Source organism: Ranitomeya imitator, chromosome 2 (genome assembly GCF_032444005.1).
Source record: "Ranitomeya imitator isolate aRanImi1 chromosome 2, aRanImi1.pri, whole genome shotgun sequence".
NCBI classification, from domain to species: domain Eukaryota; kingdom Metazoa; phylum Chordata; class Amphibia; order Anura; family Dendrobatidae; genus Ranitomeya; species Ranitomeya imitator.
Window position 1 is genome coordinate 561,764,947 of NC_091283.1, and position 18,247 is coordinate 561,783,193.

The window sequence follows — 18,247 nt, forward strand, 5'->3', positions numbered from 1 at the left end:
CTGGAAGTCCCAACCACGAGTCCCCTAACCCTGTAGCCAGTCAGGGGCCTCCGCAGTCCACTATTGGTCTTGCACAGTGGCAGCAATGGAACGGAAAGTAGAATCCGGTAGTAAGAATGCCTCCTTTTGTCCTTTCTCCAGGGTGGTCTCATTGTGTAGTTTAAAAATATATCAGAAATCTGTCAGTTTACCTGACATGTCTATGTTATAATCTCACCTGGTAAGGTGGATCTCTATGCTGTAGGTCAGGGTGAGCAACACAGGCTGAAGGTGATGGCGAAGCAGACAGGGCTTGCTGGATGGCGCGTGGATCACGAAGGACCAAGACCATGGGGTAAGCTGGACGGCAGACAGGCAAGCGGAGCAGGATTCACTAGAAGACACAGAGACAGGTGGTTAGACATGTACAGGAAATTAAAAAGAATAATTAATCCAAAACTGGCTAATGGCATAGTTGCATGTTATCAGGAGTCAGATAATCAATGACAGAGACAAAGGCAATCAGAGAACAAACGTCCCACTGCCGGTAGAAATGATGCCACGAGAAAAAAAATTGCAGCATGCTGCGAGTGCATCCGATAATTGGATCATGCGCACCCGTAAAAGTCTATGAAACATCAGACTGCACTTGGATGTCATTTAAGTGCAGTCTGATTACCACAGACACACAGACAATGGAAAAGATGGAGAAAGTAAGGTTTCCATCTTCTCCACACCTTTGACATGACTCTCTAATTTGAAAGAATCAGATCACGCTAAGGTGACACTCAGATCAAACTCCGACAGATCAGTGCGACATTAGCATAATCGGCCCGATTGTCTCGCATGAGAGAATCACCATTTAGTGCTACGTTCACTGTTAGTTGACGGTTGTAGAAGTTGCTATGTAAAACCTCACCAGACTGTGAGCCAAAATGCGGAGCCACTCTGAGGGACAGTCATTTATGTGTAGGGCCACCTTGTAACACTACATTGCCCCTGCAGGGGGAATGCCGCGCTGGTTGTTTATTCACCTTATAACATTATCAGTTTACCAGGAGCACAACAAGAACTTGGACTAGACAAGATAATGGCTGACTGCAGCTCGTGATGGGTGGTGGATTGGCTTGATAGGAGAATCACTTCAAAGTGTAAGTGCATGTTACATTTTTTAACACTGAGCACTCAGATTCCCTCCAATGAGAACAGAAGACTGGGCAAGCTGAATTCTGACATGCCCGATCTTCCTTTCCCACGACATCTACTGTCACTCTCATACACATTAGATACAGTGGGGAAAAAAGGTATTTAGTCAGCCACCAATTGTGCAAGTTCTCCCACCTAAAAAGATGAGAGAGGCCTGTAATTGACATCATAGGTAGACCACAACTATGAGAGTCAAAATGAGGAAACAAATCCAGAAAATCACCTTGTCTGATTTGGCAAGATATATTTTACAAATTATGGTGGAAAATAAGTATTTGGCCATTAACAAAGTTAATCTCAATATTTTGTTATAAATCCTTTGTTGGCAATGACAGTGGTCAAATGTTTTCTGTAAGTCTTCACAAGGTTGGCACACACTGTTGGTGGTATGTTGGCCCATTCCTCCATGCAGATCTCCTCTAGAGCAGTGATGTTTTGGGCCGGTCGCTGGGCAACACGGGCTTTCAACTCCCTCCAAAGGTTTTCTATGGGGCTGAGCTCTGGAGACTGGCTAGGCCACTCCAGGAACTTCATATGCTTCTTACGAAGCCACGCCTTCTTTGCCTTGGCGGTGTGCTTGGAATCATTATCATACTGAAAGACCCATTCACATTTCATCTTCAATGCCCTTGCTGATGGAAGCAGGTTTGCACTCAAAATCTCACGATACATGTCCCCATTCATTCTTTCATGTACACGGATCAGTCGTCTTGGTCTCTTTGCAGATAAACAGCCCCAAAGCATGATGTTTCCACCCCCATGCTTCACAGTCGGTAGGGTGTTCTTTGGATGCAACTCAGCATTCTGTCTCCTCCAAACACAACGAGTTTTGTTTCTATCAAACAGTTCTACTTTGGTTTCATCAGACCATGTGACATTCTCCCAATACTCTTCTGGATAATCCAAATGCTTTCTAGCAAACTTCAGACGGGTGCGGACATGTACTGGCTTAAGCAGTGGGACACGTCTGGCACTGCAGGATGAGAGTCCATGGTGGCGTAGTGTGTTACTTATGGTAGCCTTTGTTATGGTGGTCCCAGCTCTATGCAGGTCATTCACTAGGTCCCCCGTGTGGTTCTGGGATTTTTGTTCACTGTTCTTGTGATGATTTTGACCCCACTGGGTGAGATCTTGCGTGGAGCCCCAGATCGAGGGAGATTATTAGTGGTCTTATATGTCTTCCATTTTCTTATTATTGCTCCCACAGTTGATTTCATCACACCAAGCTGCTTGCCTATTGCAGATTCAGTCTTCCCAGCCTTGTGCGGGGCTACAATTGTCTTTCTGGGGTCCTTCGACAGCTCTTTGGTCTTCACCATAGTGGAGTTTGGAGTGTGACTGTTTGAGGTTGTGGACAGGTGTCTTTTATACTGATAACAAGATCAAACAGGTGCAATTAATACAGGTAACGAGAGGCCAATCCGACCCATGACGCCTATGTGGCGTCATGGAAAGATCGCGTCCCTGCAGATCGGGTGAAAGGGTTAACTCCCATTTCACCCGATCTGCAGGGACAGGGGGAGTGGTAGTTTAGCCCAGGGGGGGTGGCTTCACCCCCGCGTGGCTACGATCACTCTGATTGGCTGTTGAAAGTGAAACTGCCAATCAGAGCGATTTGTAATATTTCACCTATTATAACTGGTGAAATATTACAATCCAGCCATGGCTGATGCTGCAATATCATCGGCCATGGCTGGAAACACTAATGTGCCCCCACCCCACCCCACTGATCGCCCCCCCAGCCCTCCGATCTGTCCGGTACACTGCTCCGGCTCCCCTCCGTCCTGTGCTCTGCTCCCCCCGTGCTCTTGTCCGCTCCCCCCGTGCTATAATCACCCTCCCCGTGCTCCAATCACCCCCCCTGCACTCCGATCCACCCCCCCGTGCTCCGTTCCACCCCCCGTGCTCCGTTCGACCCCCCCGTGCTCCGTTCCACCCCCCCGTGCTCCGTTCCTCCCCTCCCGCGCTCCAATCCACCCCCCCATGCTCCGATCCTCCCCCACCCCCCGTGCTCCTCCCCACCCCATCATACTTACCGATCCTGCCGGGGTCCGTCCGTCTTCTCCCTGGGCCGGCAGATTCGTTCCAAAGTGCATTTTTATCACTGAGATAGATTATATCTCAGTGATCAAAATAAAAAAATAATAAATGACCCTCCCCCCCCCCTTTTGTCACCCCCATAGGTAGGGACAATAAAAAAATAAAGAATTTTTTTTTTCCCAGTAATGTTAGAATAGGGTTAGGGGTAGGGTTAGGGTTAGGGCTAGGGTTAGGGCTAGGGTTAGGGTTTCGGTATGTGTACACGTATTCTGGTCCTCTGCGGATTTTTCCGCTGCGGATTTGATAAATCCGCAGTTCTAAACCGCTGCGGATTTATGGCGGATTAACCGCGTTTTTTCTGCGCATTTCACTGCGGTTTTACAACTGCGATTTTCTATTGGAGCAGTTGTAAAACTGCTGCGGAACCCGCAGAAAAAAGTGACATGCTGCGGAATGTAAACCGCTGCGTTTCCGTGCAGTTTTTCCGCAGCATGTGTACAGCGATTTTTGTTTCCCATAGGTTTACATTGAACTGTAAACTCATGGGAAACTGCTGCGGATTCGCACCGTTTTCCGCAGCGTGTGCACATACCTTTAGAATTAGGCTATGTGCACACGGTGCGGATTTGGCTGCGGATCCGCAGCGGATTGGCCGCTGCGGATTCGCAGCAGTGTTCCATCAGGTTTACAGTACCATGTAAACATATGGAAAACCAAATCCGCTGTGCCCATGGTGCGGAAAATACCGCGCGGAAACGCTGCATTGTATTTTCCGCAGCATGTCAATTCTTTGTGCGGATTCCGCAGCGTTTTACACCTGTTCCTCAATAGGAATCCGCAGGTAAATCTGCGGAAAATCCGCAGGTAAAACGCAGTGCCTTTTACCCGCAGATTTTTCAAAAATGGTGCGGAAAAATCTCACACGAATCCGCAACGTGGGCACATAGCCTTAGGGTTAGGGTTGGAATTAGGGTTGTGGTTAGGGGTGTGTTGGGGTTAGGGCTGTGGTTAGGGGTGTGTTGGAATTAGGGGTGTGATTAGGGTTATGGCTACAGTTGGGATTAGAGTTAGGGGTGTGTTGGGGTTAGTGTTGGAGGTAGAATTGAGGGGTTTCCACTGTTTAGGCACATCAGGGGTCTCCAAACGCAACATGGCGCCACCATTGATTCCAGCCAATCTCGTATTCAAAAAGTCAAATGGTGCTCCCTCAATTCCGAGCCCCGACGTGTGCCCAAACAGTGGTTTACCCCCACATATGGGGTACCAGCATACTCAGGATAAACTGCGCAACAATTACTGGGGTCCAATTTCTCCTGTTACCCTTGTGAAAATAAAAAAATGCTTGCTAAAACATCATTTTTGAGGAAAGAAAAATGATTTTTTATTTTCACGGCTCTGCGTTGTAAACGTCTGTGAGGCACTTGGGGGTTCAAAGTGCTCACCACATATCTAGATAAGTTCCTTGGGGGGTCTAGTTTCTAAAATGGGGTCACTTGTGGGGGGTTTCTACTGTTTAGGCACACCAGGGGCTCTGCAAACGCAACGTGACGCCCGCAGACCATTCCATCAAAGTCTGCATTTCAAAAGTCACTACTTCCCTTCTGAGCCCCGACGTGTGCCCAAACAGTGGTTTACCTCCACACATGGGGTATCAGCGTACTCAGGAGAAACTGGACAACAACTTTTGGGGTCCAATTTCTCCTGTAACCCTTGGGAAAATAAAAAATTCTGGGCTAAATAATTATTTTTGAGGAAAGAAAACGTATTTATTATTTTCACGGTTCTGCATTATAAACTTCTATGAAGCACTTGGGGGTTCAAAGTGCTCACCACACATCTAGATAAATTCCTTTTGGGGTCTAGTTTCCAAAATGGGGTCACTTGTGGGGGGTTTCTACTGTTTAGCCACATCAGGGGCTCTGCAAACGCAACGTGACGCCCGCAGAGCATTCCATCAAAGTCTGCATTTCAAAACGTCACTACTTCAATTCCGAGCCCCGGCATGTGCCCAAACAGTAGTTTACCCCCACATATGGGGTATCACCGTACTCAGGAGAAACTGGACAACAAATATTGGGGTCAAATTTTTCCTGTTACCCTTGGGAAAATTAAAAAATTCTGGGCTAAATAATTATTTTTGAGGAAAGAAAACGTATTTATTATTTTCACGGCTCTGCATTATAAACTTCTGTGAAGCACTTAGGGGTTCAAAATGCTCACCACACATCTAGATAAGTTCCTATCGGGGTCTATTTTCCAAAATGGGGTCACTTGTGGGGGGTTTCTACTGTTAAGCCACATCAGGAGCTCTGCAAACGCAACGTGACGCCCACAGAGCATTCTATCAAAGTCTGCATTTCAAAACGTCACTACTTCACTTCCGAGCCCCGGCATGTGCCCAAACAGTGGTTTACCCCCACATATGGGGTATCAGCGTACTCAGGAGAAACTGGACAACAACTTTTAGGGTCAAATTTCTCCTGTTACCCTTGGGAAAATAAAAAATTGCAGGTTAAAAGATCATTTTTGAGAAAATAATTTTTTTTTTAAATTTTCATGGCTCTGCGTTATAAACTTCTGTGAAGCACTTGGGGGTTCAAAGTCCTCACCACACATCTAGATTAGTTCCTTTGGGGGTCTAGTTTCCAAAATGGGGTCATTTCTGGGGGATCTCCAATGTTTAGGCACACAGGGGCTCTCCAAACGTGACATGGTGTCCGCTAATAATTGGAGCTAATTTTCCATTTAAAAAGCCAAATAGCGTGCCTTCCTTTCCGAGCCCTGCCGTGCGCCCAAACAGTGGTTTACCCCCACATATGGGGTATCAGCGTACTCAGGACAAACTGGACAACAACATTTGGGGTCCAATTTCTCCTATTACCCTTGGCAAAATAGGAAATTCCAGGCTAAAAAATCATTTTTGAGGAAAGAAAAATTATTTTTTATTTTCATGGCTCTGCGTTATAAACTTCTGTGAAGCACCTGGGGGTTTAAAGTGCTCACTAGGCATCTAGATAAGTTCCTTGGGGGGTCTAGTTTCCAAAATGGGGTCACTTGTGGGGGAGCTCCAATGTTTAGGCACACAGGGGCTCTCCAAACGCGACATGGTGTCCGCTAACGATGGAGATAATTTTTCATTCAAAAAGTCAAATGGCGCTCCTTCCCTTCCGAGCCTTACTATGTGCCCAAACAGTGGTTTACCCCCACATGTGAGGTATTGGTGTACTCAGGAGAAATTGCCCAACAAATTTTAGGATCCATTTTATCCTGTTGCCCATGTGAAAATGAAAAAATTGAGGCTAAAAGAATTTTTTTGTGAAAAAAAAGTACTTTTTCATTTTTACGGATCAATTTGTGAAGCACCTGGGGGTTCAAAGTGCTCACTATGCATCTAGATAAGTTCCTTGGGGCGTCTAGTTTCCAAAATGGTGTCACTTGTGGGGGAGCTCCAATTTTTAGGCACACGGGGGCTCTCCAAACGTGACATGGTGTCCACTAAAGAGTGGAGCCAATTTTTCATTCAAAAAGTCAAATGGCGCTCCTTCCCTTCCAAGCCCTGCCGTGCGCCCAAACAGTGGTTTACCCCCACATATGAGGTATCAGCGTACTCAGGACAAATTGGACAACAACTTACGTGGTTCAGTTTCTCCTTTTACCATTGGGAAAATAAAAAAATTGTTGCTAAAAGATAATTTTTGTGACTAAAAAGTTAAATGTTCATTTTTTCCTTCCATGTTGCTTCTGCTGCTGTGAAGCACCTGAAGGGTTAATAAACTTCTTGAATGTGGTTTTGAGTACCTTGAGGGGTGCAGCTTTTAGAATGGTGTCACTTTTGGGTATTTTCAGCCATATAGACCCCTCAAACTGACTTCAAATGTGAGGTGGTCCCTAAAAAAAATGGTTTTGTAAATTTCGTTGTAAAAATGAGAAATCGCTGGTCAAATTTTAACCCTTATAACTTCCTAGCAAAAAAAAATTTTGTTTCCAAAATTGTGCTGATGTAAAGTATACATGTGGGAAATGTTATTTATTAACTATTTTGTGTCACATAACTCTCTGGTTTAACAGAATAAAAATTCAAAATGTGAAAATTGCGAAATTTTCAAAATTTTCGCCAAATTTCCGTTTTTATCACAAATAAACGCAGAATTTATTGACCTAAATTTACCACTAATATGAAGCCCAATATGTCACGAAAAAACAAACTCAGAACCGCTAGGATCCGTTGAAGCGTTCCTGAGTTATTACCTCATAAAGGGACACTGGTCAGAATTGCAAAAAACGGCAAGGTCTTTAAGGTCAAAATAGGCTGGGTCATGAAGGGGTTAATGAAGTTACAGGTCTGTGAGAGACAGAAATTTTGCACATTTTTAGGTGGCCAAATACTTATTTTCCAGCATAATTTGCAAAATAAATCTTTCCAAATCAGACAAGGTGATTTTCTGGCTTTGTTTTCTCATTTTGACTCTCATAGTTGTGGTCTACCTATGATGTCAATTACAGGCCTCTCTCATCTTTTTAAGTGGGAGAGCTTGCACAATTGGTGGCTGACTACTTTTTTCCCCATTGTAATTGATGGCTTTAGCAAACATCATCTAATGTGTATGAGCGTGTTTAATCTTCCAGTTATAATGGTATCTAATGTGCAACCCCAGACTCTTTCCAGATTTAGCTGAATTGCCACTTTTAGTAATACTGACCATTTTTAACCTCACTTGTTTTTCATACCTCTTCTGCTAGTCTGGACATTCCACGGTAATTATCTACAACCTCCGTCTGTTTTGTCAGAATTCTGCTTGGACTACAACTTTTTAATTCTTTGCTTATTCCATGTGCTTTGACATGCTATCTGAACACCGCACACTGCCTACTTCCCGCTAAACTAGGCTAAAGCTACATGGCTGTGTGGTTTGCACGTTAATGACCAGGCCAATTTTTACAATTCTGACCACTGTCCCTTTATGAGATTATAACTCTGGAACGCTTAAATGGATCCTGATGATTCTGACATTATTTTCTCGTGGCATATTGTACTTCATGTTGTTGGTAAAATTTCTTTGATATTACCTGCGTTTATTTGTGAAAAAAACTGAAATTTGGCGAAAATTTTGAAAATTTCACAATTTTCCAACTTTGAATTTTTAAGCCCTTAAATCACAGAGATATATCACACAAAATACTTAATAAGTAACATTTCCCACATGTCTACTTTACATCAGCACAATTTTGGAACCAAAAATTTTTTGGGTAGGGAGTTGTAAGGGTTAAAAGTTGACCAGCAATTTCTCATTTTTACAACACCATTTTCTTTTTAGGGACCACATCACATTTGAAGTCATTTTGAGGGGTCTATATAATAGAAAATAACCAAGTGTGACACAATTCTAAAAACTGCACCCCTCAAGGTGCTCAAAACCACATTCAAGAAGTTTATGAACCCTTCAGGTGTTTCACAGGAATTTTTGGAATGTTTAAAAAAAAAATGAACATTTAAGTTTTTTTCACAAAAAAATTACTTCAGCTTCAATTTGTTTTATTTTACCAAGGGTAACAGGAGAAAATGGACACCAAAAGTTGTTGTACAATTTGTCCTCAGTACGTTGATACCCTATATGTGGGGGTAAACCACTGTTTGGGCGCATGGCAAAGCTCGGAAGGGAAGGAGCGCTGTTTGACTTTTCAATGCAAAATTGACTGGAATTGAGATGGGACGCCATGTTGCGTTTGGAGAGCCCCTGGTGTGCCTAAACATTGAAACCCCCCAGTAGTGACACCATTTTGGAAAGGAGACCCCCTAAGCAACTTATCTAGATGTGTGGTGAGCACTTTGACCCACCAAGTGCTTCACAGAAGTTTATAATGCAGAGCCGTAAAAATTAAAAATCATGTTTTTTCACAAAAATCTTTTCACCCCCAATTTTTTGTTTTCCCAAGGGTAACAGAAGAAATTGGACCCCAAAAGTTGTTGTGCAATTTGTCCTGAGTACGCCGAAACCCCATATGTGGGGGTAAACCACTGTTTGGGCGCATGGCAGAGCTCAGAAGGGAAGGAGCGCCGTTTGACTTTTCAATGCAAAATTGACTGGAATTGAGATGGGACGCCATGTTGCGTTTGGAGAGCCCCTGATGTGCCTAAACATTGAAACCTCCCACAAGTGACACCATTTTGGAAAGTAGACTCCCTAAGGAACTTATCTAGATGTGATGTGAGAGCTTTGAACCCCCAAGTGTTTCACTACAGTTTATAACGCAGAGCCGTGAAAATAAAATTATTTTTTTTTCACAAAAATTATTTTTTAGCCCCCAGTTTTGTATTTTTCCAAGGGTAACAGGAGAAATTGGACCCCAAAGGTTGTTGTCCAATTTGTCCTGAGTACGCTGATACCCCATATATGGGGGGGAGCCACCGTTTGGGCGCACGGAAGAGCTCGGAAAGGAAGGAGCGCCTTTTGGAATGCAGACTTAGATGGATTGGTCTGCAGGTGTCACATTGCATTTGCAGAGCCCCTGATGTACCTAAACAGTAGAAACACCCACAAGTGACCCCATATTGGAAACTAGACCTCCCAAGGAAGTTATCTAGGTGTGTTGTGAGACTTTTGAACCGCCAAGTGTTTCACTATAGTTTATAACGCAGAGCCGTGAAAATAAAAAATCATTTTTTTTTCCACAAAAAATATTTTTTAGCCCTTAGTTTTGTATTTTCCCAAGGGTAACAGGGGAAATTGGACCCCAAAAGTTGTTGTTCAATTTGTCCTGAGTACGCTGATACCCCATATGTTGGGGTAAACCCCTGTTTGGGTGCACGGGAGAGCTCAGAAGGGAAGGAGCACTGTTTTACTTTTTCAACGCAGAATTGGATGGAATTGAGATTGGACGCCATGTCGCGTTTGGAGAGCCCTTGATGTGCCTAAACAGTGGAAAAACCCCAATTCTTACTGAAACCCTAACCCAAACACACCCCTAACCCAAACACACCCCTAACCCTAATCCCAACCACACCCCAAACCCTAATCCCAACCTTAACCACACCCCTAAATCCAACACACCCCTAACACTAATCCAAACCATAACCTTAACCACACCCCTAACTCTAATCCCAACCGTAAATGTAATGCAAACCCTAACTTTAGCCCCAACCCTAACCCTAACTTTAGCCCCCACCCTAACCCTAGCCCCAAACCTAACCCTAGCCCCAACCCTAACCCTAGCCCCAACCGTAACCCTAATGGGAAAATGGAAATACATTTTTTTTATTTGATTATTTTTACCTAACTAAGGGGGTCATGAAGGGGGGTTTGATTTACTATTTATAGCGGGTTTTTAGCGGATTTTTATGTTTGGCAGCTGTCACACACTAAAAGACGCTTTTTATCGCAAAAAATAGTTTTTGCGTCTCCACATTTTGAGATCTATAATTTTTCCATATATTGGTCCACAGAGTCATGTTAGGTCTTGTTTTTTGCGGGACAAGTTGACGTTTTTATTGGCACCATTTTCGGGCATGTGACATTTTTTGATCGCTTTTTATTCCGATTTTTGTGAGGCAGAATGACCAAAAACCAGCTATTCATGAATTTCTTTTTTTTTTTTTTTTTTTTGGGGGGGGGGGGAGGCGTTTATACCGTTCCATGCTTGGTAAAATTGATAAAGCAGTTTTATTCTTCGGCTCAGTTCGATTACAGCGATACCGCATTTATATCTTTTTTATGTTTTGACGCTTTTATAAGATAAAAACTACTTCATAGAAAAAGTAATTATTTTTGCATCGCTTTATTCTGAGGACTATAACTTTTTTTATTTTTTCGCTGATGATGCTGTATGGTGGCTCGTTATTTGCGGGACAAGATGACGTTTTCAGTGGTACCATGGTAATTTATATCCGTGTTTTTGATTGCGTGTTATTCCACTTTTTGTTCGGCTGTATGATAATAAAGCGTTGTTTTTTGCCCCGTTTTTTTTTTTTTTTTTACGGTATTCACTGAAGAGGTTACTGTTGTGAATTCTGCTCTTGGGCTTCCTCTGGTGGTTATGAGTGGTAGTGCTGCTGTCTTTGGATCGCAGCATTTATCAGGTGTGTCCACTTATTGCAATTTGGACTGGGCTATTTAGTCTTGCTTTATCCTTTAGTCAGTGCCAGTTGTCCATTGTTTTTGGAGGATTCACATCCCTACCTGGTCTCTCCTGTTTTGCTGTTCTTTTCAACAAAGATAAGTTCTGGCTTTGTTTTTGCTGTCCACATGCTGTGGGCCTTATAGTTCAGTGCATTTTCATGTTTTGTCTTGTCCAGCCTGGTCTGTGTAAGGATTTTTTGGCAGCCAAGCTGTATCTCTGGAGATGCAGATATACCCTCCATGTCTTTAGTCAGATGTGGAGATTTGTATTTTCTGTGGTGGCTATTTTCTAGTGTTTTAATACTGACCGCATAGTACTCTGTCCTATTCTCTCTTTTTAGCTAGAAAGGCCTCCTTTGCTAAATCCTGATTTAAGTCTGCGTATGTAATTTCCCTCTCCTCTCACAGTCAATATTTGTGGGGGGCTGTCTATCCTTTGGGGATTTTCTCTGAGGCAAGATAGTTTTCCCGTTTCTATCTTTAGGGAAAGTTAGTCCTTAGGCTGTGTCGAGGTGTCTAGGGAGTGTTAGGTACATCCCACGGCTACTTCTAGTTGCGGTGCTAAGTTCAGGGTCTGCGGTCAGTACAGGTACCACCTTCTCCAGAGTACGTCTCATGCTGTTCCTAGGCCACCAGATCATAACAGTACAACTGGCCAGCAATGAGTTAAACGCATCTCAGGAGAAGGGAAGGAAAGTGCTGAGCCATTTTTTTTTCTGTAGTCTGTTGTGTCTTTCCTTCCCTCTTTCCCTCTGGGTGGCTCAGGAGTTTGGCGCTGGCATGGAGGTTCAGGAATTGGTTTCTCGTGTGGACCAACTTGCTGCTAGAGTACAGGGTATTTCCAATTATATCGTTCAGACTCCAGTTTTAGAGCCTAGAATTCCAACTCCTGATTTGTTTTTTGGAAACAGGTCCAAATTTTTGAGCTTTAAAAATAACTGTAAACTGTTTTTTGCTCTGAAACCTCGTTCTTCTGGTGATTCCATTCAGCAGGTTAAAATTGTTATTTCCCTGCTGCGTGGTGATCCTCAGGATTGGGCATTTTCCCTGGAATCTGGGAATCCTGCTTTGCTTAATGTAGACACCTTTTTTTCAGGCGCTAGGGCTATTGTATGATGAACCTAATTCAGTGGATCATGCAGAGAAGACCTTGTTGGCCTTGTGTCAGGGTCAAGAAGCGGCAGAATCGTATTGCCAGAAATTTAGAAAATGGTCTGTATTGACTAAATGGAATGAGGATGCCTTGGCGGCAATTTTCAGAAAGGGTCTTTCTGAATCCGTTAAAGATGTTATGGTTCCCCACGACTGCTGGTCTGAGTGATTCTATGTCTCTGGCCATTCAGATTGATCGGCGCTTGCGCGAGCGCAGAGTTGTGCACACTGTGGCGTTGTCCTCCGAGCGGAGCCCTGAGCCTATGCAGTGTGATAGGATTTTGTCTAGAGCTGAACGATAAAGATTCAGGCATCAGAATAGGTTGTGTTTTTACTGCGGCGATTCTGCTCATGTTATTTCTGATTGCCCTAAGCGTACAAAGGGAATCGCTAGTTCTGTTACCATCAGTACTGTACAACCTAAATTTCTGTTATCCATAACCTTGATCTGCTCATTATCGTCATTTTCTGTCATGGCATTTGTGGATTCAGGCGCCGCTCTGAACTTAATGGACTTAGACTGCCAGACGTTGTGTTTTTCCCTTGCAGCCTTTGCAGAACCCTATTCCTTTAAGGGGCATTGATGCTACACCGTTGGCTAAAAATAAACCTCAGTTTTGGACACAGCTGACCATGCGCATGGCGCCAGCCCATCCGGAAGATTGTCGTTTTCTGGTGTTGCATAATTTGCATGATGCTATTGTGCTGGGTTTTCCCATGGTTACAGCTACATAATCCGGTGTTAGATTGGAAATCTATGTCTGTGACTAGTTGGGGTTGTCAGGGGGTTCATGGTCACGTTCCTTTGATGTCAATTTCCTCTTCCCCCTCTTCTGAAATTCCTGAGTTTTTGTCAGATTTCCAGGATGTATTCCATGAGCCCAAATCCAGTTCCCTTCCACCGCATAGGGACTGTGATTGTGCTATTGACTTGATTCCAGGTTGTAAGTTCCCTAAGGGCCGACTTTTCAAAATGTCTGTGCCAGAACATGCCGCCATGCGGAGCTATATTAAGGAGTCTTTGGAGAAGGGGCATATTCGGCCATCTTCTTCACCATTGGGAGCAGGTTTTTTTTTTGTTGCCAAGAAGGATGGCTCCTTGAGACCCTGTATTGATTATCGCCTCTTGAATAAGATCACGGTCAAATTTCAATACCCTTTGCCTTTGCTTACTGATTTGTTTGCTAGGATTAAGGGGGCTAGTTGGTTTACTAAGATTGACCTTCGAGGGGCATATAATCTTGTTCGTATTAAGCAGGGTGACGAATGGAAAACTGCATTTAATACGCCCGAAGGCCATTTTGAATACCTTGTGATGCCATTCGGACTCTCTAATGCCCCATCTGTGTTCCAGTCCTTCATGCATGATATCTTTCGGAGTTATCTTGATAAATTCATGATTGTATATTTGGATGATATTTTGATTTTTTCCGATGATTGGGAGTCTCATGTGAAACAGGTCAGGATGGTATTTCAGATCCTCCGTGATAATGCTTTATTTGTGAAGGGGTCTAAGTGCATCTTTGGAGTGCAGAAGGTTTCTTTTTTGGGCTTCATTTTTTCTCCCTCATCTATAGAAATGGATCCGGTTAAGGTTCAGGCCATTCATGATTGGATTCAGCCCACATCTGTGAAGAGCCTTCAGAAATTCTTGGGCTTTGCTAATTTTTATCGTCGTTTCATTGCCAACTTCTCCAGTGTGGTTAAACCTCTGACCGATTTGACGAAGAAAGGCGCTGATGTGACGAATTGGTCTTCCGCGGCTGTTTCTGCCTTTCAGGAGCTTAAACGCTGATTTACTTCTGCCCCTGTGTTGCGTCAGCCGGATGTTTCTCTTCCATTTCAGGTTGAGGTTGACGCGTCTGAGATTGGGGCAGGGGCCGTTTTGTCTCAGAGGAATTCTGATGGTTCCTTGATGAAACCGTGTGCCTTCTTTTCTCGGAAGTTTTCGCCTGCGGAACGCAATTATGATGTCAGGAATCGGGAGTTGTTGGCTATGAAGTGGGCATTTGAGTGGCGACATTGGCTTGAGGGGGCCAAGCACCGTATTGTGGTCCTGACCGATCATAAGAATGTGATTTACCTCGAGTCTGCCAAACGACTGAACCCTAGACAGGCTCGATGGTCCCTGTTTTTCTCCTGTTTTGATTTTGTGGTCGCGTATCTTCCGGGTTCTAAGAATGTTAAGGCTGATGCCCTCTCTAGGAGTTTTTTGCCTGATTCTCCTGGGGTCCTTGAGCCGGTCGGCATTCTGAAGGAAGGGGTGATTCTTTCTGCCATCTCCCCTGATTTACGCCGGGTTCTTCAGGAATTTCAGGCTGATAAACCTGACCGCTGTCCAGTGAGGAAACTGTTTGTTCCTGATAGATGGTCTAGTAAAGTGATTTCTGAGATTCATTGTTCTGTGTTGGCTGGCCATCCTGGGATTTTTGGTACCAGAGATTTGGTTGGTAGGTCCTTTTGGTGGCCTTCTTTGTCGCGGGATGTGCGTTCTTTTGTGCAGTCCTGTGGGACTTGTGCGCGGGCCAAGCCTTGTTGTTCCAGTGCTAGTGGGTTGCTTCTGCCTTTGCCGGTCCCTGAGAGGCCTTGGACGCATATTTCTATGGATTTTATTTCAGATATTCCGGTTTCCCAGAGGATGTCGGTTATTTGGGTGGTTTGTGATCGGTTTTCTAAGATGGTTCATTTGGTACCTTTGCCTAAATTGCCTTCCTCTTCTGATTTGGTTCCGTTGTTTTTTCAGCATGTGGTTCGTTTGCATGGCATTCCGGAAAATATTTTGTCCGATAGAGGTTCCCAGTTTGTTTCTAGGTTTTGGCGGGCCTTTTGTGCTAGGCTGGGCATTGATTTGTCTTTTTCTTCCGCATTTCATCCTCAGACAAATGGCCAAACCGAGCGAACTAATCAGACTTTGGAAACTTATTTGAGATGATTTGTGTCTGCTGATCAGGATGATTGGGTGGCTTTCTTGCCATTGGCCGAGTTTGCACTTAATAATCGGGCTAGTTCTGCTACCTTGGTTTCGCCTTTTTTTTGTAATTTTGGTTTTCATCCTCGTTTTTCTTCAGGGCAGGTTGAGCCTTCTGATTGTCCTGGTGTGGATTCTGTGGTTGACAGGCTGCAGCAAATTTGGGCTCATGTGGTGGACAATTTGGTGTTGTCTCAGCAGGAGGCTCAGCGTTTTGCTAACCGTCGTCGGTGTGTTGGTTCCCGGCTTCGGGTTGGGGATTTGGTCTGGTTGTCTTCCCTGTTATGATCTGGTGGTTTAGGAGCAACATGGAACGAGCTCTAAAGGAAGTGGTATCTGTACTGACCGCAGTCCCTAAGCTCAACACAACACTAGAAGTAGCCGTGGAATGCTCCTAGCTCTCCCTAGGCACCTCGTCACAGCCTAAGAGCTAACTACCCCTAAAGATAGAAACAGGAAAGCTATCTTGCCTCATAGAAAATCCCCAAAGGACAGATTAGCCCCCCACAAATAATGACTGTGAGAGGAGAGGGAAAAAGACATACACAGAATGAAACCAGGATGAGCACAGGAGGCCAGTCTAGCTAGATAGAGAGGACAGGATGGAATACTGTGCGGTCAGTATAAAACACTACAAAAATCCACGCAGAGATTACAAAAATCTCCACACCTGACTAAAGGTGTGGAGGGTAAATCTGCTTCCCAGAGCTTCCAGCAAGACAGAATTAATTCATACTTTTAACGCTGGACAAACATAGCAAGCACAGAACGGATAAGTCCACAACCTGTGGACAGAAAAGAGCAAGCAAGGACTTAGCTTTGCTGAACTGGTCAGGATAACAGGGAAATCCAAAGAGATGTGAATCCAACCAGGAACCATTTACAAGTGGCACTGGCTGAAGAAAGAGCCAGGCATAAATAGCCGAGCAGAAAAGACAATCAGTGGAAGCAGCTGAAGACAGCTAAATCCAAGGAGCAGCCATACCACTTGAAACCACAAGAGGGAGCCCAAGAACGGAATTCACAACACTTCCCGTCATGTTCCTATGAAGGTTTCTTCCCCTAAATTCAAGCCTCGGTTTATTGGTCCTTATAGGATTTCTGAGATTATCAATCCAGAGTCTTTTCGTTTGGCCCTTCCAGCCTCTTTTTCCATCCATAATGTTTTCCATAGATCTTTGTTGCGGAAGTATGTGGTGACCGTTGTTCCCTCTGTTGATCCTCCGGCCCCGGTGTTGATTGATGGGGAGTTGGAGTATGTGGTTGAGAAGATTTTGGATTCTCGTTTTTCGAGGCGGAAGCTTCAGTATCTTGTCAAATGGAAGGGTTATGGCCAGGAGGATAATTCTTGGGTTGTTGCCTCCGATGTTCATGCTGACGATTTGGTTCGTGCCTTTCATTTGGCTCATCCTGATCGGCCTGGGGGCTCTGGTGAAGGTTCGGTGACCCCTCCTCAAGGGGGGGTACTGTTGTGAATTCTGCTCTTGGGCTCCCTCCGGTGGTTATGTGTGGTAGTGCTGCTGTCTTTGGATCGCAGCATTTATCAGGTGTGTCCACTTATTGCAATTTGGACTGGGCTATTTAGTCTTGCTTGATCCTTTAGTCAGTGCCAGTCATGTTATAGGGTCAGATCGCCGATCTGACACTTTGCAGAGCACTGTGTCAGATCACTGATCTGACAGGCAGGAGTGCAGGCTTACGATCTGACGGGCAGGGCTGCAGGCTTACCAGCCACCTCCCTGCAGGACCCAGATGCAGCCCTTTTGGATTCGGGGCCTGCAGGGAGACGGAGGTAGGAGACCCTCGGAGCAACGCGATCACATCACGTTGCTCCGAGGGTCTCAGGAAAGCACACAGGGAGACCCCTCCCTGCGCAATGCTTCCCTATGCCGCCGGAACGCTGCAATCATGTTTGATCGCAGTGTTCCGGGAGTTAATGTGCCAGGAGCGGTCCATGACCGCTCCTGGCACATAGTGCCGTATGTCAGCTGCGATAGTCAGCTGACACCAGGCCACGATCGGCCGCCCTCCCCACGTGAGCGCAACCGATCGCATATGACGTACTATCCCGTCACTGAGAATTAAGTCCCAGGTCACCTCGACGGGATAGTACATCATATGATATAATAGGGTTAAAAAAGCACTCTTCCCATCAACATTTTTATCCTCCTAGCGTGTTGCAAGCATCATATTATACAGCACTATGTACATACAGTTGCTCATATTACCTTTCTACTCAGTAAATTCTATTTTTTCTCTGCTCTATGTAGAAACAAGAAGACTCATTTCCCTGCAGAAATCATTCCCTCTTGAACTCCTGACCCAGCTGCTCCCTCCCCCTCCTGCTAGGGACGTTTGCAGACTCCTGTTGACCTCCTGTTTCTACACAGAGCTACTCAATTTTGAATCATGTGACATCATAGACCTAATGGAAAGCAGAAGAATTAGCGGAGCAGAAAGGCAAAATGAGCAGTTGTAAATACACAGTGCTATATCATATGATGATTGCAATATACTAAGAGGATAAAATGTTGATGGGTGTGCTTATTCACCATAAGAAAAACTGAGCTCATTGCATAGGGTCCATCAGCTTGGTCTTTCCATGGTTCTCTAATGAGTGCCAGAAACGCTAAGCACAGTCTGAGACTTTGGGCTCGCTCACATGAGCGTGTACCAGGCGAGTGCTATCTGATGTTTTATCGGATAGCACTAGGCCCAGTGTTATAATATGGAGCAGTGCAGATCTGTGATTCTTTTCTCATGCCGATTTGGTATAAAAAACAATCAC

General features: G+C 44.6%; 1 long non-coding RNA gene across 1 annotated transcript in view; it reads right to left on the reverse strand.

Annotated features, from left to right (window-relative positions):
* Positions 1-258: 258 nt before the first annotated feature.
* Positions 259-18,247, reverse strand: part of LOC138667592 (uncharacterized) — a 30,166-nt gene continuing 12,177 nt past the window's right edge. The window contains exon 3 of the long non-coding RNA XR_011318842.1: positions 259-373. This is a non-coding gene — a long non-coding RNA (uncharacterized lncRNA). The remainder of the gene's footprint in view (positions 374-18,247) is intronic.